Source organism: Passer domesticus, chromosome 2 (assembly GCF_036417665.1).
Source record: "Passer domesticus isolate bPasDom1 chromosome 2, bPasDom1.hap1, whole genome shotgun sequence".
In the NCBI taxonomy this organism is placed as follows: Eukaryota; Metazoa; Chordata; class Aves; order Passeriformes; family Passeridae; genus Passer; species Passer domesticus.
In genome coordinates, this window is record NC_087475.1 from 57,006,681 (window position 1) to 57,021,561 (window position 14,881).

A 14,881-nucleotide genomic window follows, 5' to 3' on the forward strand; every position below is an offset into this window, starting at 1 on the left:
GAAAACTGCTTCCTATTAGAAAATCACAACTGCAATGAGTCTTTTGAACAGAGAATTTCCTTATCCTTTTGCTACTTCTGTGCATTGCTTTAAGTTTCTAGTAAGCCTCCTATTAAGGAAGGAGTTTTAGTCTGATGCCTAAGAGAGAGAAGGAGAGGATAGGAAGACTTTTCTGATATAATAGCCATTGTTTTTAAGGAGGTGTACTGTAGTCCTCCCTAAGTGCTGAGTTTCAGGGCAATATATATAATGCAGTTCTATAGCTTGAAAGGTGACAAACCACTAATAACTGAGACCATGATAGGACAGAGTCCTCTAGCCAGCCAGAAATGACAGGAAGTATTACTCGCAGATACAGTCATGCCAGTGGAGACTCTAGCTTTGTTTATCTGTTAGAGAAGTAGACTGGTTGAGAATGGGCACCTTCCACATAACAATGCTTGCACCAGAGGTAAACTTAAGTTTTTTCTTTGTTCTACAAATAGAACTTTTGTGTCATTCAGACTTGAATTCTAAGAATCTGTTTTATATCTTTGAACTGCCTATTGCCTGTCTTCTGTGTAATAAATCAATGCAGGGTAGGACTGTCTAGTACTGTCTAGTACTTGTGAGTCTAGATGCTAGTTACAGGCACTGGTAAACCAGGAAATTTACTATGGTGGCTACTGCTGGGGGCAGTGGCTTTGTTTAGGATCTTTCCAGGTTCTCATAACAGAACATGACAGAAATAATAGAAATCAGCTGAAGTGGGGCTGAATACATAAATCTATCATGCAATTTCACAGTCTGACTTTTGATGCTTCTCCCTTCTAGAGCAAGAGTCAACATGTACAACAGTAACTGCTACCTTGGCCTGGAAAGAATAGTGTAGATACTAAATATAACTAGAAAGAGAATTGACCTTGAAGGGATATGAAGCAAAGGGTTGAAATGTCTAAGAGTAAGTTTCTTCTCACTTTAGAGAAGGTTGGAATTATTTTGATGGTTATTTTTCTGGATCTCTGTCATCTCTCCCAAATACAATAGTATTGTACCACAAGCAACAGTATTAGAGGATACAGAAGGATAAGAATCTTCAATTATTTAGTGGGTGTTACTTAGCAATGCCACTAATGTGGTCTCCATCCTCTACTGTGCTGCATCAAATATATTTACTTCAGAATTTGCAAATTGGTTAAGTGCTCTGTAGCCCATTTGGCATGGTCAGTGTCAGCTTATGTACAGTGCATTCCAAGCAAGTTTTTGTATTGCGTGGTTCTGACAAGAGCCTTGCTCCTGGTAGGCTGCTAAAATTTAAAGAGCAATGCATAGTAGAATAAGCAAACTTATGTGTCACCCATTGCAGATTATGACCCAACTTCGAAATAAACTCACCTTCCTGTCTGTGTTTTTCATCCCTGTATCTACTATCACGCTGTCAATCCTCATGCATATTTTTCTTTTAAAAAGAAATACAAGGCTTCTGCAACTCAGTTTCTTGATATTACCTCAATTTTTTCCCAACCAGCTGGATTTACAGAATACATTTGAGCAAACTAAGACTGTATACTTAGGCAGCCTCCAATGAATTTCTAGTTTACATATTGTGATGATAAATTAAGAGCTTATCTCTTGTCCTCCAATATCCAGGATAAGGTTAGTTAAATGTATAAATTTTGCTGTGATTACCTCAGAGCATGGTGTTTTTTTGTTTTGTTTTGTTTTGTTTTTTACCTTTGACGTTTTTATGGAATGAAAAAGCCTCACTTGTTTTATGGTTTGGCTTAGTTCCAGCTTTTTTTCCCAGAGAAAAGAGGTCTGGGTTTGTGGCTTTTTTTTCTTGTGTTTTTGGTTGGTTGGTTGGTATAGTTTTTTAAGGTTTCTGGGTTTGGTGAAGGATCTTTTTCCTTTCTCTTGATGTCTGAACACATTGCAGAGTTTATGGGTCTAGGTTACCTCTTCACTAGGGAGCGAATAGTCTTTTCTGGGTGGTTCTTGCCAAACTTCAGTGCAGTAGAATGCTACAACAGCAAATAACACTTTTAGCGAGTTTGCTCTTGCCAAAACAGGCCATCAGGTCTGCATCCATTTAGAATTTACCTGCTAACCTCTTCAAGAGAAGGAAAAGTCAGCTGTACCTTCTCCCAGGCTCCACTTTTTAATTGCGAACACAACTAGGCTGCTCACTTATGTCACTGCCCTCAGCAGACCAAGAAAATTCCATCAGCAAGGATCCCGTCCAGTCTAATTCTCTTTCTTTTGCCAGGAGAATACAAGTAGGCAGTGAGTCTGTTGTTAGGACTTGCCTTCCACAACACAGAAAATCCAATTTTTCAGAGACATGGTTCAGAGTAGTGTTCACAATACATGGTATGTAAGACCCTTAACTATCTGATAATTTACCAGTGAATTGTGTACAATTTCTCCACATGCCTCTTCAACTGGAGACTGTGGGATCTAAAACCAGACACAATATTTCATCTGCAGCCTCACCAATGCCAATTCCAGAGGGGTGATACCTTTTCTAGCTGCTCTACATGGTGCACTCCTTTTGAAATGAGTGTGATGTTGGTTCCCATTTGACTCGTCACCCACCATATTCCCCAGTAATTTTCAGGCTGCTGAGAGCCCCTCCCTAGCCTCCACTAGTGTGTAAGGTTCTTGCACTTGAAAGGCAGATCTCTTTTCCTCACTGGAATTTGTGAAGTCCATTGGTTCAAGATTATCAGTCTCTGAAAATAAACTCAACGAATCCTTGTGTCAAGTGACTCTTCTTGTATTAGTCTGATCCACAAACTCACCAATGATGCATGTTGCATCCTCATCCACAGGTGTGGATGAAGATGCTGTAATGTACAGGTCCCAGAAAGATACTCCTTTGTCATTGGACATCTTAAACCTATGTTTTTTATAAATACCCTTTAAGCTCAGGGGTCTATTCAAATTCCACTCCATCTAACAGACCATACTTCCTTAGGTTCCAAATGAGAAAACTGAGATTTAGTGTTGAAAAGCTTTATTCATATTTCACAAAATATTGTTTATAAGCCTCTCCAGCCACAACCTACTCTAGTCTACATTTGCTTCAACACAAATTTTTGGACTATAGAGAGACCATTGTCTACTGTTGTAAACCAATAGTTGGACAAGAAAACTAGGCATCACTCAATTCTTCCCAAGAATCTAGGAATCATCTTTGAAACAAATCACTAAACAACAGTTTAGTAAAAAAGTTTCCACTATGGTGAGAGCATTCATGCGGGCACTGCATTTTCATAGACTTGAAGAATAGTTGAGCCTGGAGGGCAGCTCTGGAGATCATTAAATACAACCTTCCTGCTCAAAGAAAGGAAAGTTGTCAAGCATTAGAACAGACTGCTCAGGGAAGTGATGGAGTCACCATTCCTGGAAATGTTCAAGAAATGGCTGGACATGGCACTTAAGTCTACAGTTTCATTTGGTCAAAGTCTGAACTTTATGATCTTGAAGGTCTTTCCCCCTTTAATGATTTTATGATTCTGTGAAATTGCTCATGGCTTTATCCAACTGGGGTTTGAGTATCTGGAAGGATAGAGACAATCTTCTGCACAATCTTCAGTATTCAAACACTTCTAGAGATTAAAAAAGAATTGGAGTTTAGGGGTATTTTTATGTTTAAATGTAATTTCCTGTATTTCAATTTGTGCCAATTGCCCTCTGTGTTTTTACTGGGCACTGGTGAGGCATCCTACCTCCACTTACTTTAGTCTCCACCTCAGCAGTTATTCATGCACACTTATATGATCCTCCTGATCCTTCTCTTCCCTGGGATAAAAAGTCCACTCTCTCTGTTAGCCTCTCCTCTTAGGACAGATATTCCAAAACTTGGTTCTCCAACGAGACTGTACTCCAGCAAGTCCATGCCTCCTGCACTGGTGATCGCAGAACTGGACCCAGCACTCCAGATGTGTCTTACCAGTACTGAACAGAGAGGAAGGATCCAACCCCTCAACATGTAGTAAAACTCTTCTTATGCAGCCAGGAAGCTGTTGGACTTATTTACCATAAGACTATATTGCTGTGTCATGGTCAATTTTTTGTCCATCAAGGCCTTCAATTCCTTTTCTGCCAGGAGAAGAAAAGGGAATTAAAGCTCTAATTTGTCATGGTAATAAGACAGCGATATTTTCAGAAATTGTTTTCTCTGGAATGTTTTATTTTTGATTGGTAACATGTCATATCAAACACTTGATTACTTTCAATTACATAGGCCACACTTATGGAGTGTATTGCCTCTGTTTACTCCTAAACTCTGTCCAAACCATCTGAAAATCTCTTTTCAACATCAGGCTTCTTCCCCTCCCACTCTTGAAAAAAAAACCACTGGTTTTCTTTTGCTGTGTCTGCAAAATACATCTGCCTGTTCCCATCTGCACTGCTGTACTATCACAGTACAGCAATATTGAGGAGCGTCAATATTGCTTTCTTCCCTCACTTTTAGCAAATAATCTTCCTTTCCCCTGCAAAACTGTCCGCTTCCCTCCAGCCTCAGCCAAACACTAAGCTGCGAAGTAGCTGCAGTCCAACAGAAGCACTATGAAATTTTTACACTGGTGCAGGCATGCTTTGCTGAGCTTCCAAAGCCCAGTTCCTTTTAAGTTAATTCACAACTGGTAAATAGGTAATTTCGGGGAGCTTGACACCTCAGAGGATAAGGAACTGCTGCCTATATGTCTTCATAATTGCAGCCTCAGGGCAAAGATCCCAGAACTGATGGAAAATATGTCATTTGGGACCATGCCCTGGAACCTGTAGAAGAGACCATAGCCCATCTGCAGAACTCCAAGGCCTCCTCATGGATAGTCTCAGTGTGCAGGCAAAATGAAATCAGAATATGCTTGCCGATGGAGTGCTATACACAGTTGGCCAAAATTGATTTCCTCTCCTCAACCCGAAGATAAATTTTTAGTTTCTCATGGGGATGCTTGCATTGGATTCTTTTTCTTGAAAGCCCAAATCTTGTCCCAAGATGACTGCATGGAAAATAGCTCTTGGCAGAAAAGTATCTACTGGCACAGAAGTTACTCCAAGTCTAGAAAAAATAACAAGACTCTAAGGTCATCTTAAGTATTGGCAGTAAACTGTAAGCTACAACCAGCAGGAAAAAAAGGGAAAGGGGAGAAGGGAAGTCTAGTAATGTCAGTAAAAAATTTGAGTCATCTTGCTCAAGACTGACCACCTGTAACTGCACAGTTCCATGTTTAATCTTTAACTCCTTAGTGTACAGTTAAGAAACATCTGTTGAAATCTAGGTATAGTATTTTTCTACTATTTTCTGATTCAAGACAAAAATTTCACCCAGAATTTTCAGCTGCTTTCTTCAGCAGCACCAGTCCAGGTCCCATGTGCTGGACCCCAACCCAGTGCCTGGAGAGCTCGTATCAGGCTGGAAGAGGCAGATGCTGCTTTCCCATTTTTAGGTTCAGCCAGAAGTGAAGTTGGTCACTTATCCCAAACAAACACATTGAGTGGGGGACGCATACAGGACATTGACACAACTGCAGACAAGGTGCTGCTCCAGCATGCCCCAAATTCAGGACTCACACCAGACACTGGCACACAGGGACACATCCCCTCCTCTTGAGCTGCAGAGGCAGAAGGTCACAAGCGCAACACACACCCTACGCTCCCTGGGTTCACAAGCACATGGATATTCACAGATTCCTTGAGCAGCCACACAGCCCCTCTGCCAACCTGGCATCCCTGACCAGATTACAGCCCCCTTAACTAACCCAATGGGGTGAGACACTGGTTGGTCCATCTAGGTGCTCACTGCACACACTGCATTCACACACTCATCCCATGGACACCCCTCCAACCCAGGTCCCCTCAAATACCAGCACAGACTGTTCACCTGCCTGATAGCCCTGTCTGAACCTTGGGCTGATCCAGCTTGGAGTTTTCCCAACAGATCCACATGTATGCCCAGTGCACCACCAGCTGGGAAGATACAGATGCTTGTTCCTATCAGCTGACATCTAGGCTGTGACCCACAGTGCTCCTTCAGCCAACAGCATTGAGCCCCTCACTCATCTGTGTTCATGACCTTGCTCACCTTCCAGCAGCTGTCACTGAACTCTAGCAGCACTGACACACACAGAGTAGAGGGCAAGATCACGCAGACAGATTGTTAAGAAATTATTTATTATAACAGGACAGATGGGTGATCAGGAGCTGGGCTCAGCCAGACAAACTTAGCAACAGGCCCCATTTTACAGGTCAGCCCCTTTTCTATCCCTTTCTATCTATCTCTTTTTGTTCCTCCCTGCTCTGTTTTCCTCTGCACATAGCCTCATCAGTTGACATAGTCCCAGTAGACCCCTTCCAATGTTCTGGACACTCAAATTTGCATCACTTGCCATTGCAAAGTCCTGGTTTGCCTTGCAGTTTTCTGATACCCCATCAGTTAGTATGACAGAGAGGTTTGTTTCTGGTTGTGGTCTTTGTTAGTGCTAATTAATCATGTTTGATAACTTTGTTTCTTTCCCTCCTTTTCCTTGTCTTCCCAATTGCAAAAGAAACCATCCTCACATTTCACATATCCTTATTAATCAGTGTATCTGAGCAGGGTTGTTCTTATCAAGATCTCCCTTATCACATGTTTGTCACTGTATGATCTTGTTCATGCCTTGTCTGATCAGATACCATTAAAGGAGCAGACATTCTCCTTCCACATACCTTTACAGGTTTTTTTCCATCCTTGATGGATGAAGAAGACACCTGTAGAAGATGTTTCTGTTCCTCAAGTAGAAGACTCAGAAACTGATCTCTGGCCTTTGGGGATGTGTGTCTCTTTCCATTACATTTTAAAGGATGAGGATGACTGGATCACATGCAACACCTAAAGGGAATCCCTCCCCCAGAATAGGAAAGTTAATTGGGAAAAGCTACCGAAAATGGCAAATTATAAGAAGAGTGAATAATTTTGAGAATAATTACAGTCTCCTATGTATTGGTGTAGAAGTTTCTGTATATATTATAAGTTTCTTTATATATTATTACTGCATATAAAAACAAGTAAAGAGTAAGGTATTAGTAAAATACTGAAATCCCTGTCATATTGTACCTCAGTTACTTCTTGTGATGCACTGGGAAAAAGGTTCAGTTTTCATGTTTTGTGAAGTGTATTGCAAAATATTTTTGTATTTTTATTGACTGACTTATTGTATTTGAGGATTTTATTGGTATGCTGCCTGGCTCATTACATCCAGACATATTTTTGTATTCATAATTTCAGGCTTCATGACTATTTCTTTGATTGCTTAGCTGGAAGGATTAAAATCATAAAATTCTTTACTTGACTGATTTCTGTTTATGGAGATTCATATACTGTAGAAAGGAAAGGTGTTTGGGGATTTTCATTTTGTATTTATTCTACTGCTTAGGGATGACTAATGAACTACAAACATACAATGTCCTTTAAAGGTAGTATTTTGCAAAAAATATTAAAGCACTTTTAAAAACTCCCCAGCACCATAAAACTCACCTAGAATCAAGCTGTAAATAAATATTATAACAAATAAAAGTGTCAGTTCCTCATAAAAGCACTTCAGTATATGTATTTCAAATGTACAAAATCCTTTTATTAATGGTGGGTGATCCATTATGGTTCAAATAATATATACATCCAGAAATTGATATAGAGCCACTTGGAGAAGTTCTATGACCTGCTTTATATTCAGAAAGTTCAAGTAAATCATAAAAGTACCTTTTGGACTTAAAGACTAAATGGAAATGCTCTGCATGTAGTGAGGTTGAAATCCCCTAACAGCTACTGTTGAGTTTTCATGTATTTCCTGATTTATATAATCTTATTTTTAGTCAAAAAATTTTACAAGTGTGCTCTAAGTCTTCAACCTGCAGCTTAGTTTTACTGTATTTGTTTTGCTAGGCAAGAAAAGAGACTTGATACTAGCACAGAACTTAATTTCAGCTGCATCTCTATTGACTTCATAGAATTTTATATCTACAGCTGTAGCATGATTTGAATAAATTTCCACTGAACTTTACTGGATTGATTTGTAAGTCTCTTCTGTTAGTTAGCCTGCCTTTATTTCCCTTTTTCTTATCCAAGTCTTTGGTATAGGTACAATTGAGTCACAAACAATAATGTAATCAGATTTCTTGTTCTTTGGAATGCCACCAGATAGATCCTATAGCCAGTGTAGCTGCAGACTAAATATAACAAAAATTGTGATTGTCTAAAATGATAACCTGTGGATATTGGACCTCTAGCTATTCAATGAGAAATTCCTCAATGATAAAATTTTAATCTGTCTTTTCCCAGCTTCATTTTAAGGGTATTGCATGGATGGCATAAATTTTCAGTCTGTGACTGTACAGTTCAGTGTGTTTCTGTGTTTATCTCACTTCCTTGTCGCATTTTTTGGTCTTGAGAAAAGTGGCCATACTACTTCCAAATGACTATAAATCATAACATAGATTTTGCCATGAGCTTCACTAAATTTTTTGTAATATGGACACAGGATTGTACACGGGGGAAGTATGCAGAGACTTGGGCTTGAATGTGGGCCCTTCAATATTACAGCAAGATTCGAAGCAGGAAACCTCATTTTCACCAATGAACCTGATCAGAAACAATGTTTAAAGCCATAGACTTTGTGTTTTACTGCTGGAAGCACCTGCATTGAAGGTGTTTGATAATGATAAAATCTTAATGTATTTTGTGTAATGGATGACTGTAAAACACTAAAATTTGGAAGACAAATACAGGGAGAAAAAGGAAAGAAAGGAATAAACCCACTTCCTTTTTCTTAATATTTTTCACATTCAGTGATGCACGCCACTATTGAGGCCAACAAAATAAAAATATCCTTAGAATTTTAAATGAAGAATTTAAGACAACTCTAGCAGCCATCAGGAGTGTATTCTGATGTCAAATTACTTAATACATAATCAGTTGGCTGTATTATACATTTCATCATGCCTCTCCAAAATTTTATATTTTACTGAAGGTATTCTGTCCTATAAGAACTATTATTTTGCTCTGATGGTCTTTTTATTCCTGCCAACAGGCAAAGTCTAGAAGTTTAGTCCACACTGAAGTGCAAATTATGAAAGTTTCCTTACCTGGCAACAAATGAAATCTATTTGTGCTCAAAATCAATTTACAGCAGTACAGAAAAATAAACTAATTTCTAGATATAATGAAGACCCACCTCAGTCATTTATATTTAGATCAAGACTTGTAACCTTTGAAAGTGGCCAGGTATTTTATTAATTAATTCCTGTAAAAAATAAATATTTTAAATTGTTTATCAACAAATATATTTTCTTATATATGTACATAAAGATAGATACATTAAAGTGCATACAAATGGCTCAAGATGTCATGATGTATATGGAAGGATTTACATGAGTATATTTTTAGTTCTATTAACTATATATATATATATCTACATTATTTGATATATTACCAAAACAGATCGACTTTCAGCCATAGACAAAAGAAAAGTTTTTTTTCAAAGTGCTAACATCAAGATGGAATATTTTACAACATTAAGCCAAGAGCTGTAACCTTCTAAATTAACAATGAAGGTACCTGCCATCTGTGTGACTACATGCAAATAGTGTCCATAATTTTGAATTTCTGGCAAGGTACCAGTGTTTAAAGCTTGGAATCTCTGCTGAAAACAGCGGTGAACATTTGGGGATAAAAACTATTCATGTATGTCCTCCAGCATGCATGGATGCAACTGAGAATTAATGGGTTGCCAGTCTCATAAGAATCAAAGCCAAAATATCAACCAGCCTGCTTTGTAAGACACCATGGAACAATTAGTATTCAGCTAGCCTTCTACCCAAGACATCAACTTTTCAGACAGCAAAGGTTAAACACAAAAACTTATCTCAGTCTTCCAGGCTCATGTATCTTCTATAAACTGATTTAACTAGTGATAGCTGAAATTAAATAAATGAAATTCCCATATGCCAGATGCTCTACATAGCATGCTTAAATTATTGTTGAGCCTCTTCACTCTTAACCCCTTAGAATAACTCAATTTCCAGTGCACTTGTCATCATATTCTGCCCTTTTTGAACACTGTAAAATGAGGAATTATCCAGACGAGACATGTGACTGTTTCTGCAAGTGAAAAGTGTAAATCCTTAAAGTTTAATGCATCCATATCTTCTACATTTTCAAAATCTAATTTAGGATATTGGAAAAGTTGTGAACCTAAATCCATAACTGGATAATAAAAATAAAAACAAACAAGTACTTCCAAATCATAGCGCAACTTATCAGAAAACACATCAAAAAATATATATGAATCAAAGTTATATTTTTGTTTCATACATATAACTTCAAGTTCAGATCTAAGGAGATTGTGCATGATTCTGCTTCTTTCTAGTCACTGGTTTAGGAATACTGGTGTAAGGTTTTTCTCCATATGCTTATTAAATGAGCAGCAGTCAAGGAAGAAGCAAATACATATTAAGCTTCAGCCTACTGGTTTTCTTTCCACCTGATGCCAATACATTTGAAGAGAAGGCACATTGTTGACAACCACAAAATTGTCACCATCATTTAATTGATGGGAAGGATCACAGTCAGGAAAAGCTGCGATGAAAACTCTTTCAAATTCATTAAATGAATTAATTAAATTCATTTACATGAATGGATGTACTTCGATTGATGTGGTTTGGCTTGGGCTGGCTTTGTAGCTGTCTGTAAACAGTTCACACCTTTCAAGAGTCAGGATGAGTGCAGGCATTTCAGAAGACATTGTCAGTCTTTCCTCACTTTGAAAGTGAAAATCTGGTCCTGTTGCCTTTGGAGTTCATAAGAGAGAAAAGATACTTTTCCAAAAATGTGTTGAATCCAAAACCAAAAAGCCATGACTTTTCTTCTTAGTGGGTTAGAAATAAAGATAGTGACAGGAGTTTCCAAAAATACATCTCAATATGATCCCAAGAGGACAAGAGGAGAATACAGACAGAAAGACAACACTGGCTTCTCTTTAAAAATGTAGGCTACTTATCTTTAATCTTTTATCTTGCCTATATAGACTCTTTACATATAATGGATGCTTTTAGGGAAAATCAAATACTATATTTTATGCTTAAAAGCTTTATGCAGTCTCTAAATTGTTATTTAATTTGCCTCTTAAGCACCATTAAAAACACACTTCAAAATATCCTCCTTTTGAATTGATAGAATGAAACCTTCAAACAGCACTGCTTAATTGACATCTGCAGTTATTTGCCTCTATCACTTATTTATTTAAATGGTTTTAGTTGAATGTTTGCACATGTAGCTTTCAAATATATTTTAATTTACAATAAATTAATTAATTAACAATTAATAAAATAAGTTCATTTTTCTTGGATCAAGTCTGTTTTGCCCATGAATGTAGTCAGTGTGAGTGATGTCCATGTCTTTAGGTTGACCCATGAGCTTTTCATCTTATTTTCTCCCCTGCCTTGTTGAGGAGGAACAGGTGGGTTCTGGCAGCCAGCTAAGGTCACTACACCACAGAACTCAACAGCATTAAACTTTTCAGGTTTGAAAACTACAAAATATACAATATTCCACAGAGGTCAATGAAAAAAAAAAGAAATATCTTTCAAGCTAAATTGAGGAAACTATAAAAGTTTCCATCTTCATGGTATTTTATTATTTATTTGTAGAGTGACAGCAGAAGGGAAAATGAGAACAGGTAGTCAAATTTGTTGGGGGAAAAAGTACTAAAAATATAGTCAACCAATAAAAAAAAATAATAAAATCACTGCAAACTGTGTAAAATTGCATTTTTTGCATGCTTCAGAAGAGAAAGGCTGAATTGTAAAAGTGTTAATCAGAATTTGCTATATATATATACATATATGTGATTTAGGGAACTATCAAATGCAAACTAGCATATTCTTCAAGAAAGTTTCACACTTTATTCATTCTGTGTTCATGGGAACTATCTTCTCTGCCATATTTTTTCCATACATTCCTTTTTTTTGCGTCCCTTCACTCAGAACTAACATTTGTAAGAATCAAATCTCAAAGATGCTGTCTTCAGAAAACAATTTACTCCTTAATACAAAAGAATGTATGAGGGTTTATAACAAAGCTAACTGCACACACAAGCAAAAAGGCAATATTAGGTGTGTAGGTGGATCTGAAAGTAAATGAGCTGCTAGATGATTTGCTGTTATATAGGCTATGTACATTCAAAACTTGAATGCCCTCAGAATGTTTTAGCAAATAATCTCCAACTAAGTGAAAATAAATCCCTGGCTTAAATTTAATCCATTGTGTGTTAATGAAATCCAACAGGAAAGAAAAAAAAAGAAAATAACAACTCTCTGCTCAGTTGGATGTCTTCTCAGAAGAATATTTCAAGAAATGCTATTCAGTCTTTTCCTGTCAAGTACTGCTCTATAAATATGAATAATATTCAGAAAACTATCCTAGTAATTAAATAAAATTCCAGATTTAGAACAAGCTTATATGGTGTTGGGTGTATCTTTAATTCCAGTCTTCTTACATACATTTCAACCTGATGCTCACTGAACAGAAGAAGGCTGGCATTGTTTGGGGGAAATATAAAAATTAAACTCTCCAAAATCTCCAATGTGGCTATGTAAACACAGAAAATTAATAAGATTTTAATCCATACTATAAACCTTTATATTGACTATTAATACCTTTGATGTGGCTGGTGTTTGTCTCATCTTAATACATTCAAAATATCTAGAATATTTATTTAAACCTAACCAAGTTCAATTGCATCACCTCTCTGATCCTTTTACATAGATATATATGATGCACAATTTTAAGAATATGGGTATTAAAGAGTATCTTAAATGTGATGAATTAAATGAAAAAAAAAATAAATAAAGCATCAAAAGTTCCATGTCTGAACTGTTGTCTCTTTTTCCTAAGACAGCCATCAGTGATACTTCAAGAATATAAGTAGTAGAAATAACATCTCATGCAAGATCTGCATCTAGTTTTAAAATTAAGTCACTAAAGACAAATCTATTTATATTCCCACCAAAGGAAAAAAGCTCACCAAACAACACTGCATCACTATTTCCTTTTACCAGCCATAAGCCAGGGACTATTCAAAGCATGACTGAAAGCTAGAAGCTGGTTTCTCAGACTTTGCAAAATTTGATTGAAGTGTGAAAGCAAGCAAGAATAAAAAAGTCACTCACCCAGCTCTCTTCCTACTTCAGAAGACAGTAATATAATAGCCCTGAAATAAATCAAACATCCCAGCAGACAATGAGCTTCACGAATTATTGACCATTCCTGAAAAACATGCCAAGAAAGGACAGTTGGTTTGTAACAAGCTCACATGCATGTTTCTGATCACAAATATTGCTTGCTATCAGGAGAGGTGAGAAAATAGGAACCTGCTCTCAGCATCTAGTAAATGTTTGGTTTATTACTAAAAAGTCTGTCTAAAATGTACAAATCCTGTTTAATCACTTTCAGCATTAATGGTCCACAAATAGCAGGAAAACTCCAAGACAGAAGGTTGCGATGCTGACAATTCAACATCTCTTAAACATATAGTATTGAGCAAATTTGTACTGCCTATATCTCTCCTGGGACTAAAGGTTTTATTCATGCACTGCAGTAAAGCTCAGAAGGTTTCTGACTCCTGCTGGAAGCAGTACATCACCACAGGATGTCTCTGCACACTTAACTGGGTGTCCTAGGTCTCCAACACCTGAAGTTTAGATAATATTTTGACAGGTAGTTATCTAAATTTAGCTGTCTAAAATGCTAAATTGAATCCAGCCCTCTGGATTCATGTTAGCTGTCTAAACATAGGTGTCCAGTGCCATTGGATACATCTCTGATGTATCAAGCCATCTCAAATATTTTTATAGCAATGGCACACAGGATTCAGGAACTACTGGTAATCCAAACTCTTCCAGAAAGAGGGATGGCAGATGGGTGGAATGCCTTACATCTAATGGTGTACTGCACATTCCGATTTAAGGAACCGAGTTCTACTGCTTCTCTATGTAAGATGCAGTGTCCCAGCTCTCAGATATTCCCTGACTTAACCTGCTCAATCATTTTCTAAAGGGTAGTGTAGCAACTTTCTTTTTTTTCAAGGCTTTCTAGTTTGTTTTTTCTTTCAGAGCAATATAAAAGTAATTTTGAGCAAACAAGTACAACGCACAACTCTTATACTCCTATGTCATATTTAGCCAGATGGAATTATGCTTTTCCCTTCCTTTCCCAGTGCCAACCCCATTGTTGACAACAGTGCCAGCCTGTGTAATGAAAAGTAGGTGCTCTGTCTTTCTGCTACCTACCTGGGAAGACTATTTTGTAGACTGTGCAACACACCAAGGTAAAATGGTGTTATCAGGCTTACATAGTCAGCCTATTAATATTCTCCATTTTGTGCTAAATTGAGGCACACTCAGCTGAAATTGTCCTAGGGGCTCAGTTAAAATATCCATGAAATCTCCACTGCAAGTGCATGAGTCACAGCAGGGGTTGGCATGAGGAAAACCATAAGGCACACTAGCACTCTGTCTGCTCCAAATGTTCTGCCTTCTCTGCAAATAGAACCCTGCCAAAGGCAAATGTCCAAAGGTCTGTGAGAGTTAATCATAGTGTCCATGATCCTCCCATAATGATGTGTCTTGAAAATATTAAATACTTACAAAGACACAAGGGTATTAAATTAGTAACTCCACTTGAGCATACTGAGGATTTTTTGATGAAATAGCATCTTAATGAATAACATTGGCAAAAGGGTTAATAGAATACAAAATAGAAAACAAAACAGCATTATGTCCATGTATTAATCTGGTATGTTCTTGTTTCTTGAATAAGATGTGCATTCCTGATGCTGCCTCACCACAAGCAAGGTAGACT

At 37.4% G+C, this 14,881-nt stretch overlaps 1 long non-coding RNA gene across 3 annotated transcripts in view; it reads right to left on the reverse strand.

Moving 5' to 3' along the window:
* Window positions 1-2,925: 2,925 nt before the first annotated feature.
* LOC135295441 (uncharacterized) overlaps window positions 2,926-14,881 on the reverse strand; it is a 41,137-nt gene continuing 29,181 nt past the window's right edge. For all 3 annotated transcript variants that reach the window (XR_010357540.1, XR_010357539.1, XR_010357541.1), the window contains exons 3-6: window positions 13,192-13,288; window positions 9,198-9,266; window positions 6,697-6,859; window positions 2,926-4,083 (exon numbers count right to left, since the gene is read on the reverse strand). This is a non-coding gene — a long non-coding RNA (uncharacterized LOC135295441). The remainder of the gene's footprint in view (window positions 4,084-6,696; window positions 6,860-9,197; window positions 9,267-13,191; window positions 13,289-14,881) is intronic.